Source organism: Myzus persicae, unplaced genomic scaffold (genome assembly GCF_001856785.1).
Source record: "Myzus persicae strain clone G006 unplaced genomic scaffold, MPER_G0061.0, whole genome shotgun sequence".
NCBI lineage: Eukaryota > Metazoa > Arthropoda > Insecta > Hemiptera > Aphididae > Myzus > Myzus persicae.
Window position 1 is genome coordinate 319422 of NW_019103412.1, and position 24514 is coordinate 343935.

Consider the following 24514-nt stretch of genomic DNA (forward strand, 5'->3'; position numbering starts at 1 on the left):
CCCCCCCACACACAGAACCAGGCTGATGACCTTAGTAGTCGAAGTCTCAATTCTAATAAAAAAAAAAATATATATACATATTTTATATTATATATAATTGTATACCTCGTATTAAGTTATGTATAAGTATTTGAAGGGGTCAGTTATTTTCTTAAATATTTCAGATGTATTCCATTGTATGACGATTTCAAACTATTTTGATTGATATTAATTTATATAATACATGTATAATATAGGTACAATATCGAAAAAACGAAGAATTTGTCCTAAACGTATATGACGAATAAATAATGAAAGTACCTACCCAAAATATGGTCAGCACTCAACATCGACCCTTCAAATAGTGGCTTTACTTGGGTTAATTATAAAGCAATAACTTTGAAACTTTCTGTATAAAATATCCCAAAGTTTTAAGTACTACTGTTGTACTAATAGTAATTATAATTCTTTCAACAATTTACCAAACTATTATCCAACAACAATATAACTTTTTGGTACATTATTGTTTTTGTTATAAGATTTGAGAGAGGAAAAATGTTTAAAATAATAGAGTTCAATTGAATTTGTAGGTTATGTCTCTATAAGTGATATTCAATAATTTTTTTTGGTTTACACATTGAGCTTATGTTTCCTAAACAATAAACTTCTGTTGACTACATTTCTAACACATCAAATTACAAAATAAATACATTTAAAAATACAAAGAAGAAATTCATGGAATAAACTACTAATTTAGGATTTAGAAATTAGAATCAAATGGGTATTGTGTTGTAACAAGTGGTTTAAAATATTTAAATCTATTATTATGTATAATATAACATTTCTAATGAAAACGAAATTCCTCTTGATGTGTAAGTGTGTAACTCATGAAAAAACAAGCGATCGAACAAATGCTTTTAGCCTATTAGGTACTAATAATATTGGTCGAAAATTAAAGAGTGTCCACTTTACCATCCTATGCTCAATTATTGTGTATAATATTGTGTATGAAAGAAATCAATTAAGACTGAGAAAGTAATTTATAAAATGAAAAATAACAGTATTTATAATTGCAATTAAAAGGTAGGTACATAATATAAAGACGTTAAGGTATCTCAGTATACATTCAATCTAATATTTCCATTAATTTTAGTTGAAAAATGTTGTATAGTTAATAGTTATTACTTATTAGGATGCATATCAGTGGCATTTGAAACATTATCTACTATGTTTTTCAAAAATGAGTATATTATATTTATAATCTAATAGAGAACCTAACTTACAGAAGTATGATTTTATTTCAATTCAGAGGATAATGATGCTCATACTAATTAATATTCATTAAACTAATCTTAATAGTTTAAAAAAAAACTTTTATCCTATTAAATTATAAAACGGTTTATAAAATACAATATTACAAAACTTAAACAAGATTTTATAAAATTACGATACAAACATTTTAGTTTCTGAGACGCAAAATTGTAATTGAACAATTTATTTTAAAATCTAAAATAAACCTTAGTAGAGGAACATTTTTTTCAATTATTTTTTAGAACATGGGAGGTTAGACTCAGATAACAATTAATATTAATAAGTTATAAAGTAAAATGGTTTTAATTAATTGGGGTTTGCCGGTTTTCTAATGATGTCTGTAAAAAAAAAATATGTTTATTTTATTATTTTAAATAGTTGTTCAAAAACTTTACCAACATTTATTGAATGTGATGATTTTTCATTAAAACCAATGAAAATCAATATAAATACGAACATATGAAAGAACTCTACAATTATAAATATAAGCTGAATCTCAGGAGATCCATCAAATAATGATTTTTATCATACAGTTATCAAATTATATCACATCATAAAGTAGATAGGTATATTAATTATTCTTGTCATCACAATACGATTAAATAAAATCTACACATATATGTAGTGATATTGTATATTTAAGACGCCGTCTTATAAGTTTTTACAAAACACAACACAAATTGTCATTTTATAATAATTATAATCATAATATAATTATTATGATTGATAAACATTATCTACGTTTATTTTTATTTAATTATTCAATTAAAACTATTTTTTCAAATGAAAATAAAAATGTATAACTATATAGAATTATGTATGTGCTTGCCATTATATTGTTCGATTTGAAATTAAAAAATTAAAAAAAAATTTTATATCTATTATTATTAAACATATATTATAGCTTTTTGTCCAGATTAAATGTACAATTATACAGTTTGTGATTGTGCTAAGTAATTACAATTCTGATTGTATTGAAATATGTATAAATTAATTATTAACTTCCACCAAAGTTGTTCATAAGTTAATTAATTTTATATATTTGTTTATAAATCAGTTTATCATTGAGTGAATTTTGAAATGTCACATCTTGCCTATTAGCAATATTTATATAGGTACAGTGTAACTACACACGTGTTTTTTAATTAAAAAGTACAGCCGTGGCAGCAACAGCCATTGAAGATATCAGTTAAAGGTGTTCAATGATATGCTTAGAATTAAAACACGTGTTTATTGTTAGATATAATACAATTATTTATATCGTTATTAAAATGATATTTAAATTAAAAAAGTGTATTATAAATGTATAATGTATTAGCATATACCTAATTTATGACTATTAATTTTATATGTATTCTTTTTCTATACTATATAGTTATAAGTTTCTACTTAGTGTAACAATTCCCTAAAGTAAAAATTATATAACATGTATTGTAGCCAATGGCCCTAGTCACCGAGTCAATTATTATCAATAATACAAATTGATAAAGTATCAGATTAGGCTGATATTACTGTATATGAATAACAAAAATAATTTAGAACACAATATTATTAAAATCATGATTTTTGATGAATTAAAAACAGTTTTTTGCTTGAAAAATACCTACCCATTTAATGTAAAAATATATATTGAAATTGTGCTTATATTGTTTTAGATATAATCATTGAAAGGTATTTAGATAATTAGTTGATAAATAACTGTATAAAAGTGGCAGCAAATACTAGCTAAACCCTGAATGGCTTTACATATTTAGAAAAGTACATTGAAAACATTAATTGTATTGATTGACTCATTCTTCATAGAACTAAAAACGTATACAATGGTGTATAGTTTGAAAACATCTTAGGGGGTATAATTAAATTAATATTTTCAATGTAAATATTAGTCTATAGCAATTCAAATGAATAATATTAATATATTGTATAATATTTAGATTTGTTTAAAGTGCTATTAGATGAATTAAATAAGGAAATACAAGGGTGATGTATTAAACTACTAAAGAACATATAACATCAATAATACGATTGGGGGGGGGGGGATTATATAATTATTACCTTTTACTTGTAGGGTGGTTAGTAACCTCAGGTTTCTATACCTATAATAGTGTTTCATTGCGCTAGCTTTAACTTATTACGTTTGACTTTTGATGTCTGTATAAATCTGAATGCAATTAATCATCGTACTCTAAAAGCAAATAGTAGCAAAATGTATGTTTTCAACTTTTTACTGTACAATTTTGGTTCTCTCGACACAAATGACAAATCTCTCTTGATAACAGTAACCTGCTTAAGTCTACATAGACATATACATTTTAATATCCGATATCCAATTAATCGCATGTTATTTTATGGTACATGAAGATTTAGAGGAAGTTTTTAGAAGAAGTTTATAGATATTAACATAAAATGAGTTTAGCGTGAAGACTTAAGTAAGTCAAATATAATAATATCAAAAAACAGGAATATTTCAAAATAGTATCTATTTATATCGGAATTTATTTTAAATACACAAATAATTATAACGCCAACTATGTAAAACGTCTAATTTCATGAGTTAAATAAAAAGTTAGCTTTGGGTAACAAGCGTCAGGTAACTAAAATCAGGTATTTTCAAAAACGAAAAGACAGATATTTTCATGGTTATAATTTTCATGAATACTCCATTTTGGCCATTATGTACTGTGAATTTCGAAATAGTTGTAATATTGCTTGTTATATTATTAACCATAGTTTATATGTACTTACAATACCAAACTATTTGATTTGGGTTTGACAAAATGTATTCTAATAAATGACCAGTTGCAATTTGTCCTGTTAATTATTGGAAACAGCGTAATTCGTTGAATTATTATTTTATATTATGCAATATATTTATTGTACTAGACTTATGCAGTTTAAAATATAATTTATAAGTACTTATTATCGACTATCGAGCCTACGTTTAATTTTAAAATACCTGAGAGTAAAACTTTAATGAACTGTGTAATATAGGAATAATTTGAGATTTTAATTTTATGATATTAACTTAACTTACAACCTATGTGAAATTCATTATAATATATTTAATATGAACGTATTCTAATAAGATGCAACAAAATGCGATGTTCTTTAAAACGAGTTTTGCATTTTTAATTTCAATTAAATTTAATGTTAAAATATCAAAATTAGAATTTATATTCAGTGGATAGGTTAATTAAATTTAAACTTTAAATTTATGTCAATATAACATTATAATATTATATGACTATCATAATTAAAATTCATCACACATTGTATAATCATAGTTTTACGAAGAATACAAGCTCAATATTTTTTCATTTATCTCACTTGAAATATTACGAGGCAAAAAATTAGAATACAAAATATTATAGTTTAATTACTGAAATGTTTTAAATTAAACTTTAAGACTATTGCAAAGTATTTCAAAAACAGCTTAAAAAATAGGCTGATGTACGTCATAAAATATTATTTTTAAATTTATTTGTAATTACTTGTAAAAATGTAATTCATAAGAATTTTCATTTTAATTAAAAGTTACTTACACTCTATAGGTCATAATTCTAATATATATATTATATATCTATATGTATATTTTAAAAACCGTTACTAACAATGTTTTGCAGAACTTTTTATTATTAAAATTTATAGCACTTGCATAACCAAGTTTCATTAATTTCGATTTTTGAATGTTAATAATTTATCATTGCTATCAAATTTGTTTTTTAATAGTACCAATATACAACTATACGGTTTAATGGAGAAATGAGACGTGTGCAAAACCTCCGATCTTTATACATATAAATGTACTACTGTGTTATTTCATTTTGCTGTCGTTAAAAGTCCAATTCATTGAATAAATGAATATGCTATTTAATAAAAGAAAAATTAGATGTAACTGGTCGTCAAGTATAAGAATACAAAATAAATTGAGTTATTTTAATTTATTTAATTTCATAAAAAATAACTGACATTTAAAAAAAAAAAAAAACCTTAAATCCTAGGATTAGAATAAATGTATAACACAAAACAGTAAAATAATATTAAATATTGTTAGTAAATTTTGATATTATAATAAATAAAAAACATTTAACTACATTTACGACTACCATTAATAATGCATTTTACAATATCGATAAAAAAATATTTACTGTAGCGAAATGACGTACCTATTAATTTTTAGAGAATTAAACGAGTATATTAATGACGAGCAGATATTGAGTGGTTTAAAATGGCAATTCTATAAATAATGAACTTCGCCATATCGATACTTATTGAAAAGTACATAAAGAAATAAAAAGGAAAAATAGAAATCATAAATTCTTTTTCTTTTCTACTCGTATAATAATATAGACGTCACACAACGCGATCTATATACAATAAATAATAAACTCATTCGAATATCTTATTCGTTTCGTTTACGATAAAATATTATAACATCGCCTATACATAAATTATATCATAATAATATACGACTTATTTTTGATAATATTACCGAGACATTGAGCGTCCAAATAATGTTGGGCGTCTACATGGCCGTCTATGAATAATAATATTTTATGAAATAATTATATATGTACCCGGAGTATTGATTTGTCGCAAAATCGAGAATTCAACGTGGTTGCATTTCAAACCAATCTCAGAGACAAAATATGTACAATAATATATCGAAGGGCGATATTAGTTTATGTCGCATATTGTATTATATGTGGGTCCGTCTCCCACTCGTCCTACCCTATGTCGCTCGATCACTCCCACGCGATTCGTCCTGCACATCCGAAATAATGCTATATATACTTAGGCTTGCGCAGGGGGGACCTTGTGTGCGTCACCTCCTGATATTATTTAATCGTTAATAAAAGTTAAACCCTAGAGTCATAAGCCCGTATTTTATCTGTTGTTACTAAAATGAAAATTTATCTCAAATATGTGATGAAAAAAATGTATAAGAATTTGTGTCATTACATAATACAATGTATCGTAGGCACAATTATATTTTAAATATGTGTGCGAAAACTATCGATCATAATAGCAGAAGTCTCATGACCCAAAAACCGTTTGAAATCTTCAGTTCTACTGTTTAAACAGATCAATAAATTGCTTCAAATGTTTAGTTAGATAATCATTTAAGTAATAGAGGGGTGTGCAATAATATACTATTTTATGTTATTCATATTATCGTATGATATTAAAGTTTTATTTTTAAATGTACTCCGAAAGGATAAACAAAATTACACCTATGTACCGTATACACGCATAAGTTATTAACATTGCCTGTCTTGTTAGGAAAGAACCAATTAAAGAAGGGGCCCAAAAAAATACCACAGGCCAAAATTCTAGTCGTGCACGTCTCCATACATACACATCATATTATACGGTCGGCGCCTCTTTCGTTGGTCGAGGGTAAAGGCGTTTAGGGGCTGTTTATCGTAAAGTTTTTTTTTTTTTTTTAGGAGGGTCGAACAAACACTAGCGCACAATGCGGCAACAGCGACTATAATATACAGTGGCAAAACTTCGCGGCCGAGGTGGTAAACCGACGAGAGACCGGCGGCGGCAGCGGTGGCGGCGTCGAGCGTGTACAGCTTCGGTCCTTTTGCGCGCTGCCTGTCTGATCAGCCGTAGAAGCGTAGGCGTTTTCCGGACACGCCGGTCGATTTTTTTCTCTCTTTCACTCCACCACCGCCGCGCGACTCTCTCACAACCCTCCAACCCCTCGCTCACCCCGCCCGTAATACTTTTGCTGCCACCACGTTTTAGAGGATCTTTCCCTCTCGCCCGACTCGCTACGGTATAATATATACGAAAATATAAGGACTACTTGGCGTATACAGAGTGTCATTGCGGCTGTGACGTGTTCGCCTCCGTTTAATCCATTTTTTTCTCGGTATATTCGTTGTGTTTTTTCTGTATTTTATTTTTTTTTTCTCGTTACGAAGAGGTCATGTCCCGGTCCACGCCACTGTACATGATTATATTATTAGATATAAAATATCGTGCGAGGTGCATTTTTACGACCATCGTATTTCTCGGTCGATTTTTTCCGTAGCGTTTTTCTGTGTGTAATGACGTTCTGTTGACCAGATATGGACGTTTTTATTTTGTTATTATAATCATTATTTAATAACTTGCACAAGCCTCGGGGGATAAAACCTCATGATCCACCCTGAATACTTACACAGTTTTGCGAAAAAAACAAAATTAAGTTATTGACCTAACTCTGAATAAATAAATATTTCACTATTGTAATTTCTATTTTTTTCTAATGTTTTATACATTTTTTAAACAATAATTTTTAATCTTAATTTGACAGATTAACAACATTTTGCTGAAAATGGATTAACATTTGTATGTATAATATGCACCAACAATATTAACTAACAGTTTATTAATATTTTATAAAGATTTAATGTTTAACTCTGAGAAATAGTTCTGTAAAAATGTGCAAGGTATTCCCACCTCTCTAAGACCCATGTACTTAAACTTTTATATAGTTTTATTCACAGATCAATTTTGATTGGGTTTTAAGTCAGTTTCGTGTAATAGATACATGTATATTAGATACCATGTTGAAATTCGTCTAAATTTACGATAGGATAATAGTGCTCATGCTAGAATATAATTCAATGATGGATCTAACACTTTATGTACTTTATGTATCAAAGTTCAACATCTTCGAAAGATTATTATTCCGTTTTCTTCGTTACACATAGGAATTTAAAACAGAATGTGTCGTTTAAAACAAACCTAAAGAATTCACCATCGTGATCATACATTTGATTTTCTTTCTAACACACAATTAATTATTATGACATAATAAATGATAATATTGTACTCGAATAAAATGTTTAAAATTTCGTACTTTCCATTGTGGACAAAATCAAGTGGGTATATTTTGGTATTATTTTTACATGCTGGTTTTCGGCGAAGATCAATTCCTGCGGTGCAGCCACACACGACGATTTGTGAATAAATTGCACTCACATATTATAATGTGTATGTGCAGCGTGAATTTCCCACGGTACTGAAAACGTTTTTGTGCTCGATCGACGAAGGAACAATGGCACGATAACGACACTATGTACACACACACACACACATATTCTGGTAGTACCGCAGCCGCCGCCCCTGTCGAAGTTATCGACTTTTCCAACGAGAATATTATACGCGTAATTAGCGCTCGTTTATATAATATATAGGTATATATTACATATATTTATATTTATATATATATATGTATGTATGTGTGTTGTATGTGTATGTATGTATGTGTGTGTGTATGTATTAAGACATATCCTATTCCATATATAATATATTACAAGAACGGTCCCACTCGATAACTTGCACATGCCTATCCACTCGAAACGTTTTGTAATCCGCATTATTACTGTTGTATGTACTGCCGTATAAAATCTATACAATATGATGAAAAAATATAACCATAATATAGGTAGGTATGTAATATTTTTTTCGATGTCATTATTACAATATATTACGTTGAACAAGCGACGAAACGATCGGGAAACGAGTAGTTGATAATGATATAATAAGTCTTCGCGTCGTTGTCCATATATTGCTTATAATATATAGGTAGATATATATTGTTATACAATATTATATGAATCGATTACCTATGTATATAATATACAGGGTGATTCACCAAGCATCTTATGCTCACTCCTATTTTTTTAGTTTAGAAATGAATTTGTTAAAATTGTGGCTATTGGAATCGATCTTGTGTACCATATTTCCAACTAGTAAGATTTTTTATACTATTTAATAAATACCCTGTAGTGAAACAAATAATTTCTATTTTTCAAATAAAAACCACTGCAATATTTTTAGTAATGAGTACAAAGGAAAATATTGTGGTGAGCCCATGGTTGGTGAATCACACAGTAGGTACCTAAATTATAATGTACTGCTGGGCTAAGACAGCACAAACAGGTAATACAAATTCAATATAATATTAAGCGGATTTATCGTACTATTTTGCCGAAGACACAGATCAGTATTAAAGGGCATAAAAACTGCTGTTAGGTGATTATGTAACATACAATATGATGTATTATTTTTCTATTTGTATAAAATATTATTATTGGAAGTCCGACTTCATCGACTATATTGAATTGCATTGAACAGCATTTTATTTTAAGATTTAAAAAGGTAAATATTACATATTTGGTTCAAACATTTTTTTTATGATATTGACATAAAATCCGCGTGAAGGTAGAAGTGTACGACACGACAAAAAAAAAATCAGTCGCCGTTGTTTTTTTTAAACACAAATAACGTTAATTTGTCAATACAACCCACACGGTTGAATCTCAGTGATAAAACCCTACGGGAATTGATTTGCCGTCTGTTATATATGAAGAAGGATGAGCATTATATCGTGGAACTGACGGGTTTTAGTTTCAATACGAAAACGAACCTACCTATGGGTACTGCAAGTTGTATGTGTGTGACGCCTACGATTGATTTTCGACATCCTGCTGTGTACAAATGTACAAAGGCACTGTAGGATATATTTACCCAGTTACGGTTGAACATAATATAAAAAAGATGTTTATTTTTACCTTTTAAATTAAAACCGTTAAAGTATACAAAATAAACATTTTTGTTTTTGATAACAGGACATAAACAAATATACTCATAAACTCTCACACACACACATGGCGCATTGACGCTACAAAGGGCAATTTGCAAACCGCATGCCCGCTTAGTAGTTGTAGATTTTTTAGCTCGACCACGTATTCCATCGCCTCGTTATCGGAAAAAAAAAATATATGTAATCAATACTGTAATAATGAATACATTTCCAATTCAGTCTAAAAATTGAAAATTCCAGAAATCAGATTATGGTACCGAGTACTCGTCTGTGTTCTAAAAGTAGGTATGTTTATATGAATTTATTATAATGAGCTAGTGTTGAGCAAAAAACTCTATGATTAACGGATGTTTAAGCTTATAACGATCACATTAATAAATTCTAACAAATAAGCATTCATTGAAATTTTAGTACCTACCTACTTAAATGATGTAAGTATTATTGATCATTGATGAATAACTGATTCATGAAAAAATATTTAGTGAAATCAGTCATACTCCATTAGCAGTGGCGCAATTTCAATTAAAAAATTAGGGATAATTTAGCCCTTTATTTTTGTAGTTCGTCCACAAATAGCATAAACTATTATAATACTAATATCAAAACTGGGGTCACTTATCCCCACAAGCCCTTCTTACCACTCAAATCACCCATATATCCATTAGTAAAATGCAATTTTATTATCCGTGATTAATTTTGTTTAGTTTATTTCTATTATTCTATAAAATATATTATTATGTACATATAGGTTATAGGACATACTGAATGGATATATTCTGTATATCGTTAAATAATGTAGTGTGTAATATTTATAGATAATGTACTGTTACGTCCAAAGGCCACAGACGCCAGGGACAGTTTGTTTTATAAAATTTAAAAAAAAATGAATAAATATTTATTGAAATGTATAGATGTTTTAAACTATCTATATAATCATTATAAACATAAACCATAAAGTTATTTTAGCTTAACGCTGCTTATAATCGTATGCCAATAATAGTTAAACTTTGTCAATTTATTTAAGATTTTATTTGTATTAACGAGGAATACAAAATAAAGTATAGTTTCAACTCTATTTCACGTACTTATGCATTACCTATAACAGTATATAATTGTTATTTGTGTCTTTCATTGATATATTATATTCGATAAGTCAATATTTAAGTCCTAATTTATATTATAGGGAAAGGATTCGTATTTCTTTATCTGATAAAAATCTCGTACCTATAATATTACAATGTATGTCACATGCATAACTTTTCAGTCATAAGTATTATATATGTATATAACTGATAATCAGCTTCCGTTTTTCAATACACGTAATCCACCTACCTGATATTCTACCAGGAAATTCTATTTCTAATGCATTCTGATACATTATTAATCAATAATCATCTCTTCGAGTGCAATACTCATTGTATTAAAATGCCTGCAGATTATTATGGAAATGTTACTCATTTTGATTTTTAATTAATTCGATAAAGAAAAACTAATCTAATTCCACGCGATAACGTTACTTTTTTTGTTTAATAAGCTATTTTACTGTGAAAAGTTAACATAACAGATTATTGGAATTTATAAGGTAATGTTTGTGTTAGGTCTATGTTATTTTAATTGATTGGAACAATACTTAAAATAATTAATTAAATCATTAAAAATAATATACATGTGTTTAAGTATCAATATTTTCAACTATAAAGAAACAACAATAAAAATTGATTTTTTATCACATTTTTTTCAACCCTTTTTAATAAAAAGCTTAAATACATAAATTGAGTAACAATTGCAAAGGACATTTCGAAATTTAAAATCAAAGAAACTATAATACGATAAATGATTCAGAACTCTGTTTCCCAAAAATTATGGTCGAGATTTTATTTAGGACATTTTATTTTTATCATTTGATTAAAAACTACTCTTTGTATTTCAGTTAATTTATTTTTATTTTTATTGATCTTAAGCCCGGCAAATATGGCCATTAGCTGTTTGTAGGGCATGGGGTATAGTTGGTTTTGGAACACATGTATGTGTGGCGAGGATTTGTCACTAAAAAATCTGGATGGTCACTTATCTGAGAACTAGTGACACCGGAAGATGTTTGCACTCAGAGCATTTTTCGTGACTGAATACTACCACGGCTCCACACCAGGCCACTTCAACTAATAAATTATGATATATCTTAAATTACATATTTGTGACTTTCAATCATTGGCCAATATGGAGTAACTATACGTAAAATTTAGTATTTAATAGTAAACTATATCAAAGTAGAAAATGTCTCTTCAAAAAATAGTAAAATAAAAAAAGATTCATATAAATCTATCTAAAAGCTCTTTTAAAAAAGTACTAAAAAGAGAAACATTTTAGTGATTCTATTATAACTTAATACACGAAATAGTGTATATTGTATATTAAAATTGTATACATAATCTATTTAACAAGACTGTGTACTGTGCACCAGTAAATGATCAAAAATGTCAAAAGCTTAAGGCTCTAGCTTAAATGTTCAATAGGTTAATCCAGTCCTGACTAAACCTAATGTATTTAAAATTCAAACAAAGGTCACTGTGGTAATAATACGTATAATATTATATTTAATATACGATGATAAAATGTAGTAAAAGCTCCGTCATCACTTGTATAATATTAATATGCTTGTGGATTAATTTTTAGTCAAACCTCAACAAAGTTAGTAGTTATTTAAAAAATTTCAAATTGTCTTGTTTAAAATTAAAAATAATAACTCCAATCAGAATTCATATAATTTATGGTGAAATATACCAATTTATTACTAATACTTAAGTGGAAAAGAAAGAAGAACTATATCTTTAAATATTTTCAAAACACCATTAAACTTGTAAAGCCTTAACGTATCCTAAGTTTCTAAGTAAATAAAAAATAAATTTATAAAAATAAACAGAAAAAGTATATATGTAGGTAGTTTTATTTCGCATATTTCACATTCAAAATTATTTCCTTTTCGACAAATTCATGTAACTTACATATCAATAATATATCAATACCTATTTCTAGTTCATACTTAATACTCGTATAAATTATAACTTACAAGTTATAATTGTTTTATAAGAAGTAAAGAAAAAATGTATTATTTAACGATTGAAGTTATATAACTTTTATCATTTATTAATATTAAAATAAATAAGCAAAGTAACCTACATTAGTTGAGGATTTCACAAGGGAATACATTTATAATCAAATCGGTGAAACTAATGATGTATATTGTATGTATCCAATTAATAATAAAACTTATCAAAACCATTAAGTGAAAGAAACTTAGCTCAGAATATGGAATGCAAAGTACCTGACAGTATGCTGAGATGTGCAATATAAGAACCATTATATTATAATTATGTACTTCTGATTTTTATTTTTTTTATAAAATATAAAATATACTGTTTCAATACAAAAATCAATTGACAAATTATACTAGGTACTATATAAGGGATGGCAAATAGGATTTTTTCAACGTGCCAATTTATGACGTCATTCAAAATCAAATTTTCGGCCTTGCCATAATTATTTTTATTGACACAGATAAATACAAATGCAAAATACAAATGAAAAAAATATGATTATAATGTAGAAAATTAAGGAAAAAATGAAAATAATGTAGTAAAAAAAAATTAAATTATAATATATTGTTTGCTAGAAACCTTTTGCTTCATATTGGTTGAACGTTTTTTTAAGTCTGGTTGATATGATATTGATTGTAAAGCAATACATGCTGCACTATATAGTAACTATATAGTGTTGAACATGATTCGTTTATTAAAATCAAAACAAAAATATAAGAATAAAAAAAAATTGTATTTGTAGAATAAAGCCATAAAGGTATCGTTAATTTTTTTATGCTAAATTAAAAAACTGAATTTTTGTTCAATAGCTTTATATCTGCTATAGTTAAAACATGTATATTTCTATGAAATAATTTATTTATCTTACACAGCTTAATGTTAATCAAATAATCGCATGAAAGCATGAAAACTAACTCATAATTGTTAAAAAGTCCCAGTACTATATTGTACCTAACCATATCTTATATACATAGTAAACTCATATGTAACACAAATGGTACGTTAACATACATTTATATAAAATATATTTGTACAATTGTATATATTTTTTAATTTGTGATGGTAAAAAATACATAAATCATAACGATATTTTCTTGATTCCTCATTAAATAAATTAACCTAATAATCACATAAAAAGTTTGTACGTATTATTAATTTTCAATTTTAATTAAGCAATTTAATGTATCATTTGTTCTATAGTTATATTAGTTGGTTAATTTGTCACAATGAATGTTTATATTTTTATAATGCATCCAAGACAAGTAGAATAATATTATAATCCATTATTATAATAATACTTAATGGATAATAATTGTTCATAACTTTTTTTTTATAATATCTGTCAAGGATTCAACAACTATAGTTAGAACCCTACTCTAAAATTAAACATAAGTTATAATTACAACTTTAATCAAATGGAAGTATTTACAATATTTGGCTAAAGTTCATACGTATTACGGAAAAATGTATAAATTATAAACCTAACCTAACCTATTCTATGGATAATGTGTAGCGTATCGGTACCGATTATATTATGTACACTACCATAAATCTATATCAATTATTAGTTGTTCGTAAAAGTGCTTGTAGTAAGAATAAAAATGTTTGGAAAATACTGGGAACCAATTATATTTGAAATTCGTATACGTACGATTTTGATATAATATATTGATTATCTGCGAGTAACCAGTAGCACAGTATTTTCTTCTTTGAGTGCATCACGGAGCGAGGCTGGATTTATGAACATTTCCCATGATTCGGTATTCCTTGGCCATTTGATCTCAATGGACTTGATCGTTATACATTTTAATACTTATAGGCTTTAATTAAATTTCATTTGTAGCATGTGTGTTGGAGTTGGTATTTTACAATTTTGGTGACGAGGTTGGATTGTTGGTATTTTAATTGCGTATTTATTAACCTGATAATAGATGGTTATTACTATTCTTTTTTTATTGTTATAATAATGGTATTCTTCCATTTTTTTAATGGTGAGTTTTGTTTTTATGAATTCTAAGTGTTACTTTATTCAATCATTTCTTTCATGATTTCACAGTTTTGGTATTGATAATATTAAGTATCTGTGAAGTTTCAAATTAGCTTTATTATTGTGAAATGTTGATATAAGGTAATCTATCTAAGCTCCTCAAATATATTTGATTAATTTTTAATACTCTACTTTCTAAGTCCTAATTTATAGTAACTATTACTGTAATATTGCGTCTATAAGTACGATCGATATCACAAAGCAATGAATAGGTTTTGTTTATATAAAAGCAAAAATGAATTTAGCGTGTGAAGTGTTCATGATATCAATGAAGACACTTTTATGAATTTCCCTCCCTAATTACCAAATATTTGATTTGAAAGTTATAAAATGTTTGAAATATTATTTAAAAACTAACAAAAATGAAATTGAAAAAAGTGGCCTTGTCATCTCATGTATGTGAACTTCGCTCTAAATTTGAATCTATTTGTAGAATATATTATATTGTAATTTTTATAATTCGTCTTTACATCAATTGGTACACTGATGGATGTTGCACGTGTGGAAGACAGATACAACCAATATCGGTACCTAATCCCCTTACCAGGACCCTTTCCGAGAGATCCTATAACCTCCTCTTGTATGTGTTGTTTCATAGTAATACAATTCTTAGATAACTATTGCTTCAAAATTAAAATATCAATTAAAATCTTGTATTGATGCCCTAAAATTTCTTATAGATAATTTTACCTATAAATTATATAATAGGTTAATGCATTTAAGTTTTAAAAACAACGGAGTAAAATGGATTGCTATGGATTTAAAATGTGTTATGCTGTGCTCGTTTGTAGCCAGACTATCAGAGACAACACAGAATATCCTCAAAATAAAAATCATAAGCATAAAACAATTTTAATATTTATGAATAGTATATAAGTAACAGCTAATATATTTTTTAAAGTTTAGAACTCCCCATACTTAATATAACCAAGAATGTTTCTAATTATTAAATAGTTGAGGATTTTGTGATTTATTATTATAAAGTTTAAAAACCATACAGTTTTATGATTTTGCTTTACAAAATAGTTTATTATATCATAAAACAAACAATATTGTTTGTATAGAATGTAATATATATTCTTTGTATAAATTATTATCTATTATGTATTTACAATTTTAAATTTTTAAAATATATTTGTTTTTTTTTTAAGATGTCTATAACTTGTATAAATGTTTATCTATGAATAATGGATAAGTATAATAAGTAAACATTTAGCTCACTGTCTGAACAACTGAATATGTAAAATTAAAATATATTTTGAATTTCATTATAATATTCAGCAATAAATTAATATACTGGTAAATAGAACATTTATCTGTACAACTATACTTTTCTAAATATATAAAATAATAATATTATATACATATTACATAATATTATAATCCATAATATAATAATAATATTTTTCCGTTTAAGTGCTAGACTATTAAATTATAACTGTTCGCTTGTTCATAAAGTAACTAAAGTAACGTATTTCATAAAATTTCTAAAAAAATATAAAATAATTAAAGCTTCGAAAAGAAATGTATTATAAACATTTTACGGATACCAAGTGTTCACGTTATGATTTTTTCAATGTTAACATTATTGCTAGTTATTTAATAAAACGATCGCCGAAATATGCAGGTAAAATTACCATAAAACATTTAAGTTGTGTTCTAACACAATCTTTGAGTTAGTCATCGCAGCGTTTTTAAATTTTAAGACCTACACATTTTAATTTTTGTTAGATTGTCAAAACATGTACAGTATACTTCGTAATGGTACTTTCGTTTTATTGTTATTACAGCAATCGATTTTCCTCATGACTCATTAGTCTAGTTCCAATTCTATGGGATTACATTTGATTATATTTATATTGCATATATGTGATTACTGTTGGCATATGTAATGTAAAACATGAATTCAAACAAAAACATGGTAAAAAAATGTAAAATGTTAAAATTAGGAATGCAAAATAAAAGTGCGAATTTTCCCAAAGTTAATACATGAGTATTATAGTTATCGAAGTATAATATTAAATATATGAAAAAAGAACCATCTCACGACATACTAGCTATCAAAAGATTAGTAGTAGGTAGTCTGTAAAATATTATATACATCTACTTTATCCAGCCTTGTCAATATTTCATATTAGGTAATAAATTGTAACTATACAGTGTAGTAGTGTACACACAGTCTAGAATGTAACTATAAAAACTCTTGAAATACATTTTTACTTCACTACAATCACACCTAAATTAATAAAATTATGGAACAAGCACATTAACGATAGAATGTAGCTATATTATATATTTAACAATGAAATTTTATTTTTACTAATTAGCATGTTCAAATCAATGTGTATGCACAATTACTGTTAATAATTCATAATATAATATTATAATTACATGTCTACAAAAATTTTTTATTAGGTACTTAATAACTATTAGCATTTACATCACAAATTGTTAGATTCGTTAAAGTCTGAGTTATACCGTTTAAATGTATGTAAATTCAAATATATTTGTGTTAAAAATTCAATACATTTTTAAGTCATTTGTATGCAAATAAATTGTAAACAATAAATTAAACGATCGTCTATATATGTTCCTAATTATAAAACATGACTGTGAAAAACCAACAAATTTACTTCACCTATACAATATTATATATACCTATATTATATGTATTATCTACTATATAAAGTAGAAAAAAATAAGCTATTTATAGGCATTTTGAATAGTCAATTTTTTCAGTTTTTTTTAAGTGTTGATAAAAACTAAAAGTTTAGGCTTAGTCAAAAAGTTAAAAAATGTAATACAAACTGGTCTCACAAAAGTTCTCAGTAATTCAAAAATATTGATACTTAAACATGAGAGGTATATTTTTGTATATTGGAAAATATACAAATCCTAAAAATTTTCAATTTATTTTAATGAATAATATTTTAAAAACAGTGCTTATTAAATGATTTAACTAAAACTCTTATTAATTAACAGAAAAAATGATTTGATTTTTTAATTTTTCTAATTAAAAAAAAAATGATTCTTAATAAAGTTGAATAAAGAAAATGACTTAAAGTAAATTTGAATACTTGGTTGTATTTATATTTTGACAAAATCCCAAATATATTTTCTATTGCAATAGATGTTAAGTTAATTTATGTTGACTATTGTTCCGTTATTGTTATAAATGAATAATTAAAAGAAAAAATTGATATCAGCTTTCTTGCATCCCTATAACTAGGATGGAGCCTATACTTCTCCTAATGGGTAATCTAGTACTGGCAATACGTCCTGTACACACTTTGAAGTGAGAGTTAAAAAGCGAGCATTACGGGTATATACGATATATTCAATATTGTATACTGTATAGTGCATAATAATAATATAATAAATTTAACACGTTTGTGAATTTAAGTTACAATGTATAACAACTTAATTATTAGCTACAGTGCATACAAATATAATGAATAATTAAAACATATAAATTAAAACAGTACCTACCACGATTATGAAAATATATAGTTGAGTAATTTAGAAGTCCATTATAAATTGGTTATTCTTTGATCTTTTTTTATTTTTTCTTCTTTTTAATTTAATTGCGTACGTACTGTACTCATTTTATTTTTTCTGGCTATTCTTGTACTGCTTGAATTTAATATAAGTACTTACCAACGTTATATATTATTCTCTCGGCTTTATAATTTCAAACATTTTTATTATTTTTTTTTTATCTATTTGTGTTATATACGTTTATTATTTGAAGTAAAAAAGTATAGTAGCATGTTAACCCTCGGCAGTTATATTTTATATTTAATGTCATAGTGGTATATTATATTTTATTTGTTAGAAAAATGTACAAGAATTATAATAATTTTCTATGCTTTTTACATTAAATAATTTATGTTGAAATTTCAAATTTTAATTCCATATTATACTTATCATAATATTTATTTCAGGAAATAAAATTAGTGTTTATAAAGGTATTTAATTTAAATTTCTGATACTAAAAAAATAGTATTATTATTTTCATAATGTATATGTTTATTTATAAAATTATTATAATAATAAATATTTAAGAATTAAGAATTCTGCAAATTGATTTTTTCATTTTCTCATTTAATTTTAATTCCAGTAATTTTTATAGTATATTTGTTATCTTTTTAAAAATAACATTAACAATTATCATTATGTTAAAAATTACATTGAAGATATTTGTTACATTAAAAATCTTAATTTTAAACAATTTATTTTGGGATCGTCAATAATATACGTTAAATATTTATCAGATTTGAATTAAAACAATAATTTTACTTTATTTTGTCATATTTTAATGTTTACGTACAATACCATAATTACTATGTAATACAATAATATTATATGGTGATACAATGTTATCTATTATACTGTATAATTTTTTAGTTAAAAATAAGTAGATTATTCAATTTCTTTGAAAAAAATACATATTATGCAAATTATACGTTAAAGGTAATTGTAATATGATACTTTTATGATGATATATAGGCATAGTAATAATTGCTTCATAAATCATTCGAGCTATACAATCAGAAAATTTGAAGTAGAAGCTTTTGGTTATTATAAGAAAAATAGAAAATATAATTTCACCGCCGACTGAGAAGACTACAGAATAAAATCATTCATTACAAGATTTGAACTTAATATTTTTTTTAAATTCATAGATGAAACCTATTATTATATCTATTGATAATGTTTTATGGTTGTTGATTATAAAGCTATACCAGTGTTGTTATGTTATTATAAATAGTTATGATGAATTTTATCTTACTTAATTGAAATGTAAAAATCACATAGTACACAGTATATTTTATAAATAGGAATTTATGTGATGGTTGTTATTATAGCTGTATCAACTAACTTCAATAAACAATGTATTGCAATAAGTTAAGATTCAATATGAACTCATTACTGTAATTGTTAAATTAAAAAAAAAAATTAAATAAATAAACGAATGTATCAATGATCAATCCAAAATATATTATATAAATTATTTATTATTATGTGAATAGATGTTTATGTAATAATGTCTGAATGAGTATTAAGCATATATTATATCACTGAAACAAAATTTATGGAAAATATTAACAACACCTAAATTTATTTAACATAACTTGATTTATTAAAGTCAAATATTATGGAATTAATTCAAATTAAACTCAATAAATTTCTCTCGAAATATCATAAATAATATTATCATGATATATAATCACTAACATATAGCATTATAGCGATTTAAAATCCTCAATGTTAATGTAAAGCATTAATTGTTTTAGTAATTAAATGTTTCTAATGAAATGTTTCTAATTACTTATCTAATAAATTATTGTATTATCTTTACGTATTTCTATAACATTGACTTAGATATACTTAGTGCACGTTGTTGACTTTTCCCTTTTTCGTTTCAAAATCGGTTATAAAAGTTTAGTACGTTTGTTTAAGGCACGTCATTAAGTTGTTAGTGTTCGTATGCAATTTGCGGTAAAAATCATCACCCGGCGTCTTAGATAGGCAAATCAGGTACATCATTGACAAATTTCAGCCCTCAGACATATTATGATAATATTTTTTGTTCTATATAGCTGTACATTTGTATATGTGATAATAACTTAATTCCCAAAAACTAATCACCCAACTTTGTCTGACCTAAATAATGAATAATATCCGTAAGGTGGTTTGTTTTTTTGCCACTTTTATCTTTACAATGTTTGAGTTTAAAATATTGAGCATTATATGGTTTCCCTGGCTATGCCACTTACTCGAAGTGTAAATATATATTTTAAGCTACAAGTACCTATACCATATACATCTTCGTTAAATAAGATATAACATATTAAATAACATTGGCGTTGAATATTATTTTTATATCATAATTGGTAAGCAGTTGTCTAAGCTTAGAAACATAAAGGTTTTGCAAATTGAAAATAATGTTTACACAATGGTTCTTAGTCAATATCATTAAATTAAACATAAGGTATGTTAATAGAATCAAAATATAAAAAAGAATTAAATTAAATTTTATATTTTTAATTAATTATGACTTTTACATTATTAAAATTAGTGAAAATTAAATAAAATTAATAATATATCAACTTTAAATTATTAAATGAGTAAGAAATAAATTCAAATAGTAATATATTCTATGGTTCAACATGAATGATTATATTTTACACTACATTTTTCTCTATTATATTTTGAATACGGTCAATACCTCAAAGTTAGAAACTTAAATACCTTCTTATGTAGTTAGGAAACCCTAATAATTAGACTTATATTTTTGTTCAAAAATGAACTTATACATAGTTATTATTCTATTTTATTTAGTATAACATAGGTAAATTTGTTAAGTTTTGGTACAAACAGTTATGACATACTATGGTGGTCGGTGGGTTTGGTAATAACGTAATATAGACAATTATGAAATATATCCTTTTAATATAATTTATTTTTCATCAAGTATTATTTTCTATATTTTATAATTGTATAGGAAAAATGCAGATAGTTAAAAAAACTAGAATTATGATCAACCAGCATAATATTAAATATTACAGTTTTAAAAACGTTTTACTATTTAAAAACTAACTATACAATTTAAAATTTAATTTTTGATTAAGTACTAAACAAAAAGATTGTTTTCGAGGGTGATTAAATATTCTTGTTTTAAACCAATTATTTTAAATATACACTTTTTTATTTCTTCTTATGGTCATACGATTGTAATACCTATACATTGTGACGTACTGACGTAAAGGAATACGTTATGATATTATAGTTAATGCAAACAATATATTATACGTTAAACGATCAGTGAATGAAATGTTTTAGACTTGAGGCAAGTTTGGTTATTTATTATCAATCTGATGGAAAGTTGGGAAGTTTGCGGTTGAAAGTAGGCATTTTCGTGGAAAGCCGTAGCACAGAACGATGAAGCGCAAGCGTGACCTTAAACTGAAAACAAAGCAATATGAAACCCGCAGCTAAATAATATTATAATATTTAAGTAGTATTTAAAATAAAATTCCGAAAACCTTACAAGATGCAAGATTCGACTACGGTATCAATTATACTCATTACAAGAGTGGTTTTGCAGAATAATGATTATATACTATTATAATGCAACCATTTATATTATTGTGGTTAGGTCGTACTCGGTTACTCGGTAGTCACTAGTCCGTATAATAGTCAATACAGCGTTGGCGTTTTATTAAACAAACGTCATACTATTATAATACGTTTCAGTTTGTGTACAGTACCTTCGTTTTTATTATACAATATACATGATATTATCATAATTATTATTATTGCTTTTTCGCGTGAAACCCGATCGATGTAAAATCTTAAGTAAATCACCGTTTTCGTTCAACGTAGTAACGTATTACATAATTTTTCTATGAGATGCATCGTCACGCATTAGAAAATATTCTTAATATAATGTATATAATAATTTGTCAAATACAACACTCTATGTTATAATGATTTATCATTTTTATTTTAAAATTGTAGATAGAAATATTATGTTACTATTATATGATTCCATACAATAGCGTCTTCGTACTCTCACATAATATTATCATATCACATTTACGTAAGCATTTGGGGTAACAGACAATTATTTTTTTTGGTGGGTAGGGGGTGTGGAACAATATACTGTTTACTATTTTAGATTTAGAAAGAAACCAATTTTACTCAGCGTATCCAATAGTGTGGTTTTAGCACCACTGACCCTCCCCGACCCCCCCCCCCCCTAAAACTAAGTCCACACAATTATGTGTGGTCGTGGTTGTTGTTATGACTCGATCAGTGCAACTACATATACTATAAAATAAGTTATAGAATGCTGATTAGGAGTGCAGATCCAAAGAAGTTCATCGCCTGTTTTAGTATATTTGTGATTTTTAAGTAGGTCGCAGAACGATTCTTAGGTATCGTAATTAATGACATGTCGCATAATAATATGTATACTATATACTATATATACTGACAAAAAAGACTATTATCAGATATATGGTCAGATTTTGACTATTGTAATAATATTATATTATTTTCTAGTGAGGATGGTAAAGAAAAAGAAAATATACACACACCCACATACTGTTACAAGTCAGGGCCCTTACCCATCGCACTAAGATTTTCTCAAATATACGAGTCATATACAAGTTGCATTTATACCTACCCTTTATGTACAATATTATGTATCGAAGATGTTGTGTTGAATACATATTATAGGTAGTCGGTGGGTTAGAAAATGTTATAACAATATAAAATTATCATACTCACTCGGTACGGCTGCGGCAGCGACGATGAACCGTTTGCAGACAACGTACCTGTATGGGACGTGTCCGTCGACGACGACGTCGGCGGGCGGACAGCTGTTTTGTCGGATCGCGTTACGACGACGGCGGCGGCGACGGCAGGCCCGAAAACCGCTTGTGGCCATCGCCCGGTCGCGACGACGACGCCAGGACGAACACGACGAACCGACCGAGAATGGATATTTTGACGACGACAACGACAACACTAACAAAAACGGCTAAGACGACACTGTGTACGATAAGACCAGTGGACTCGTATTATGATCACTGGAATATTATACTACACGACGGTTTGCCAGCGATTAACGCACCACCACCGGCACACTATAACAACGCGTTCGCGGGCGTCGTCGTCGTCGTCGTCGTTGTCGTCGTCGTGTTGAGCGCGAGACGATAATAATAATAATAATAATAATAATAATATATTTCACTGGAAATTTCGACTTTTACGTTACGGCCGTCGCCGCAGTGGTAGAAATCGCGTACACCGACTCGCGCACACTACGACGATATCATAATAACAATAATATAACACGTATTTATTATTATTATTCTTGTTATTGTAATTTATAACAGGCTGGTGCACCGCACGTATGTACTAATACTATTACGACAATATCCGTGTAACGTTACCAGCGGAGGTGTATCATTGCGATAAATATGAAACATTATTGTTATTATTATTATGATTGTAATAATATTATTTTATATTAGTGCGATGATGAAGATGACGGAGTTGCAGCGACGGCGCGGTAGTTCTTCTCCTGCTGTCGTTTTACGGCCTCGGTCCGCACCACCGCCCGCACCGGATATTCGCTCGTCGTCAACGTACAGCTTTCGGTCGCGTTCGTCATTATACGCGAAACACACAACGTTCGCGCGGCGGCGGCGGCACGCAGGAGCCCGGGCGCCGGCGCCACGGTCCCGCCGCCGCCCCACTGGACTCGCCCGGTCTCCGCCACCGCCCGGACGGCGGACGACGCCGAAAAATCAATAGCAGATACTTACACTCACACACAAACTCAGACACAAACACACACCCACACAATCGCGGACACGCTCGCACATACACACACAATCACACACACACACACACACACACACACAATCACCGACACACTCACACACACACACGCACACG

At 27.3% G+C, this 24514-nt stretch overlaps 1 protein-coding gene across 2 annotated transcripts in view; it reads right to left on the minus strand.

Moving 5' to 3' along the window:
* The window catches only part of LOC111034414 (inactive rhomboid protein 1), a 67377-nt gene extending 43152 nt beyond the window's left edge, over window positions 1-24225 (minus strand). The window contains exon 1 of one of the 2 annotated variants that reach the window (XM_022315640.1): window positions 23339-24225. The gene's annotated coding sequence lies outside the window, so the exon portion shown is untranslated. The remainder of the gene's footprint in view (window positions 1-23338) is intronic. The other variant, XM_022315641.1, reaches the window with a different exon arrangement.
* Between the last annotated feature and the right edge of the window lie 289 nt (window positions 24226-24514).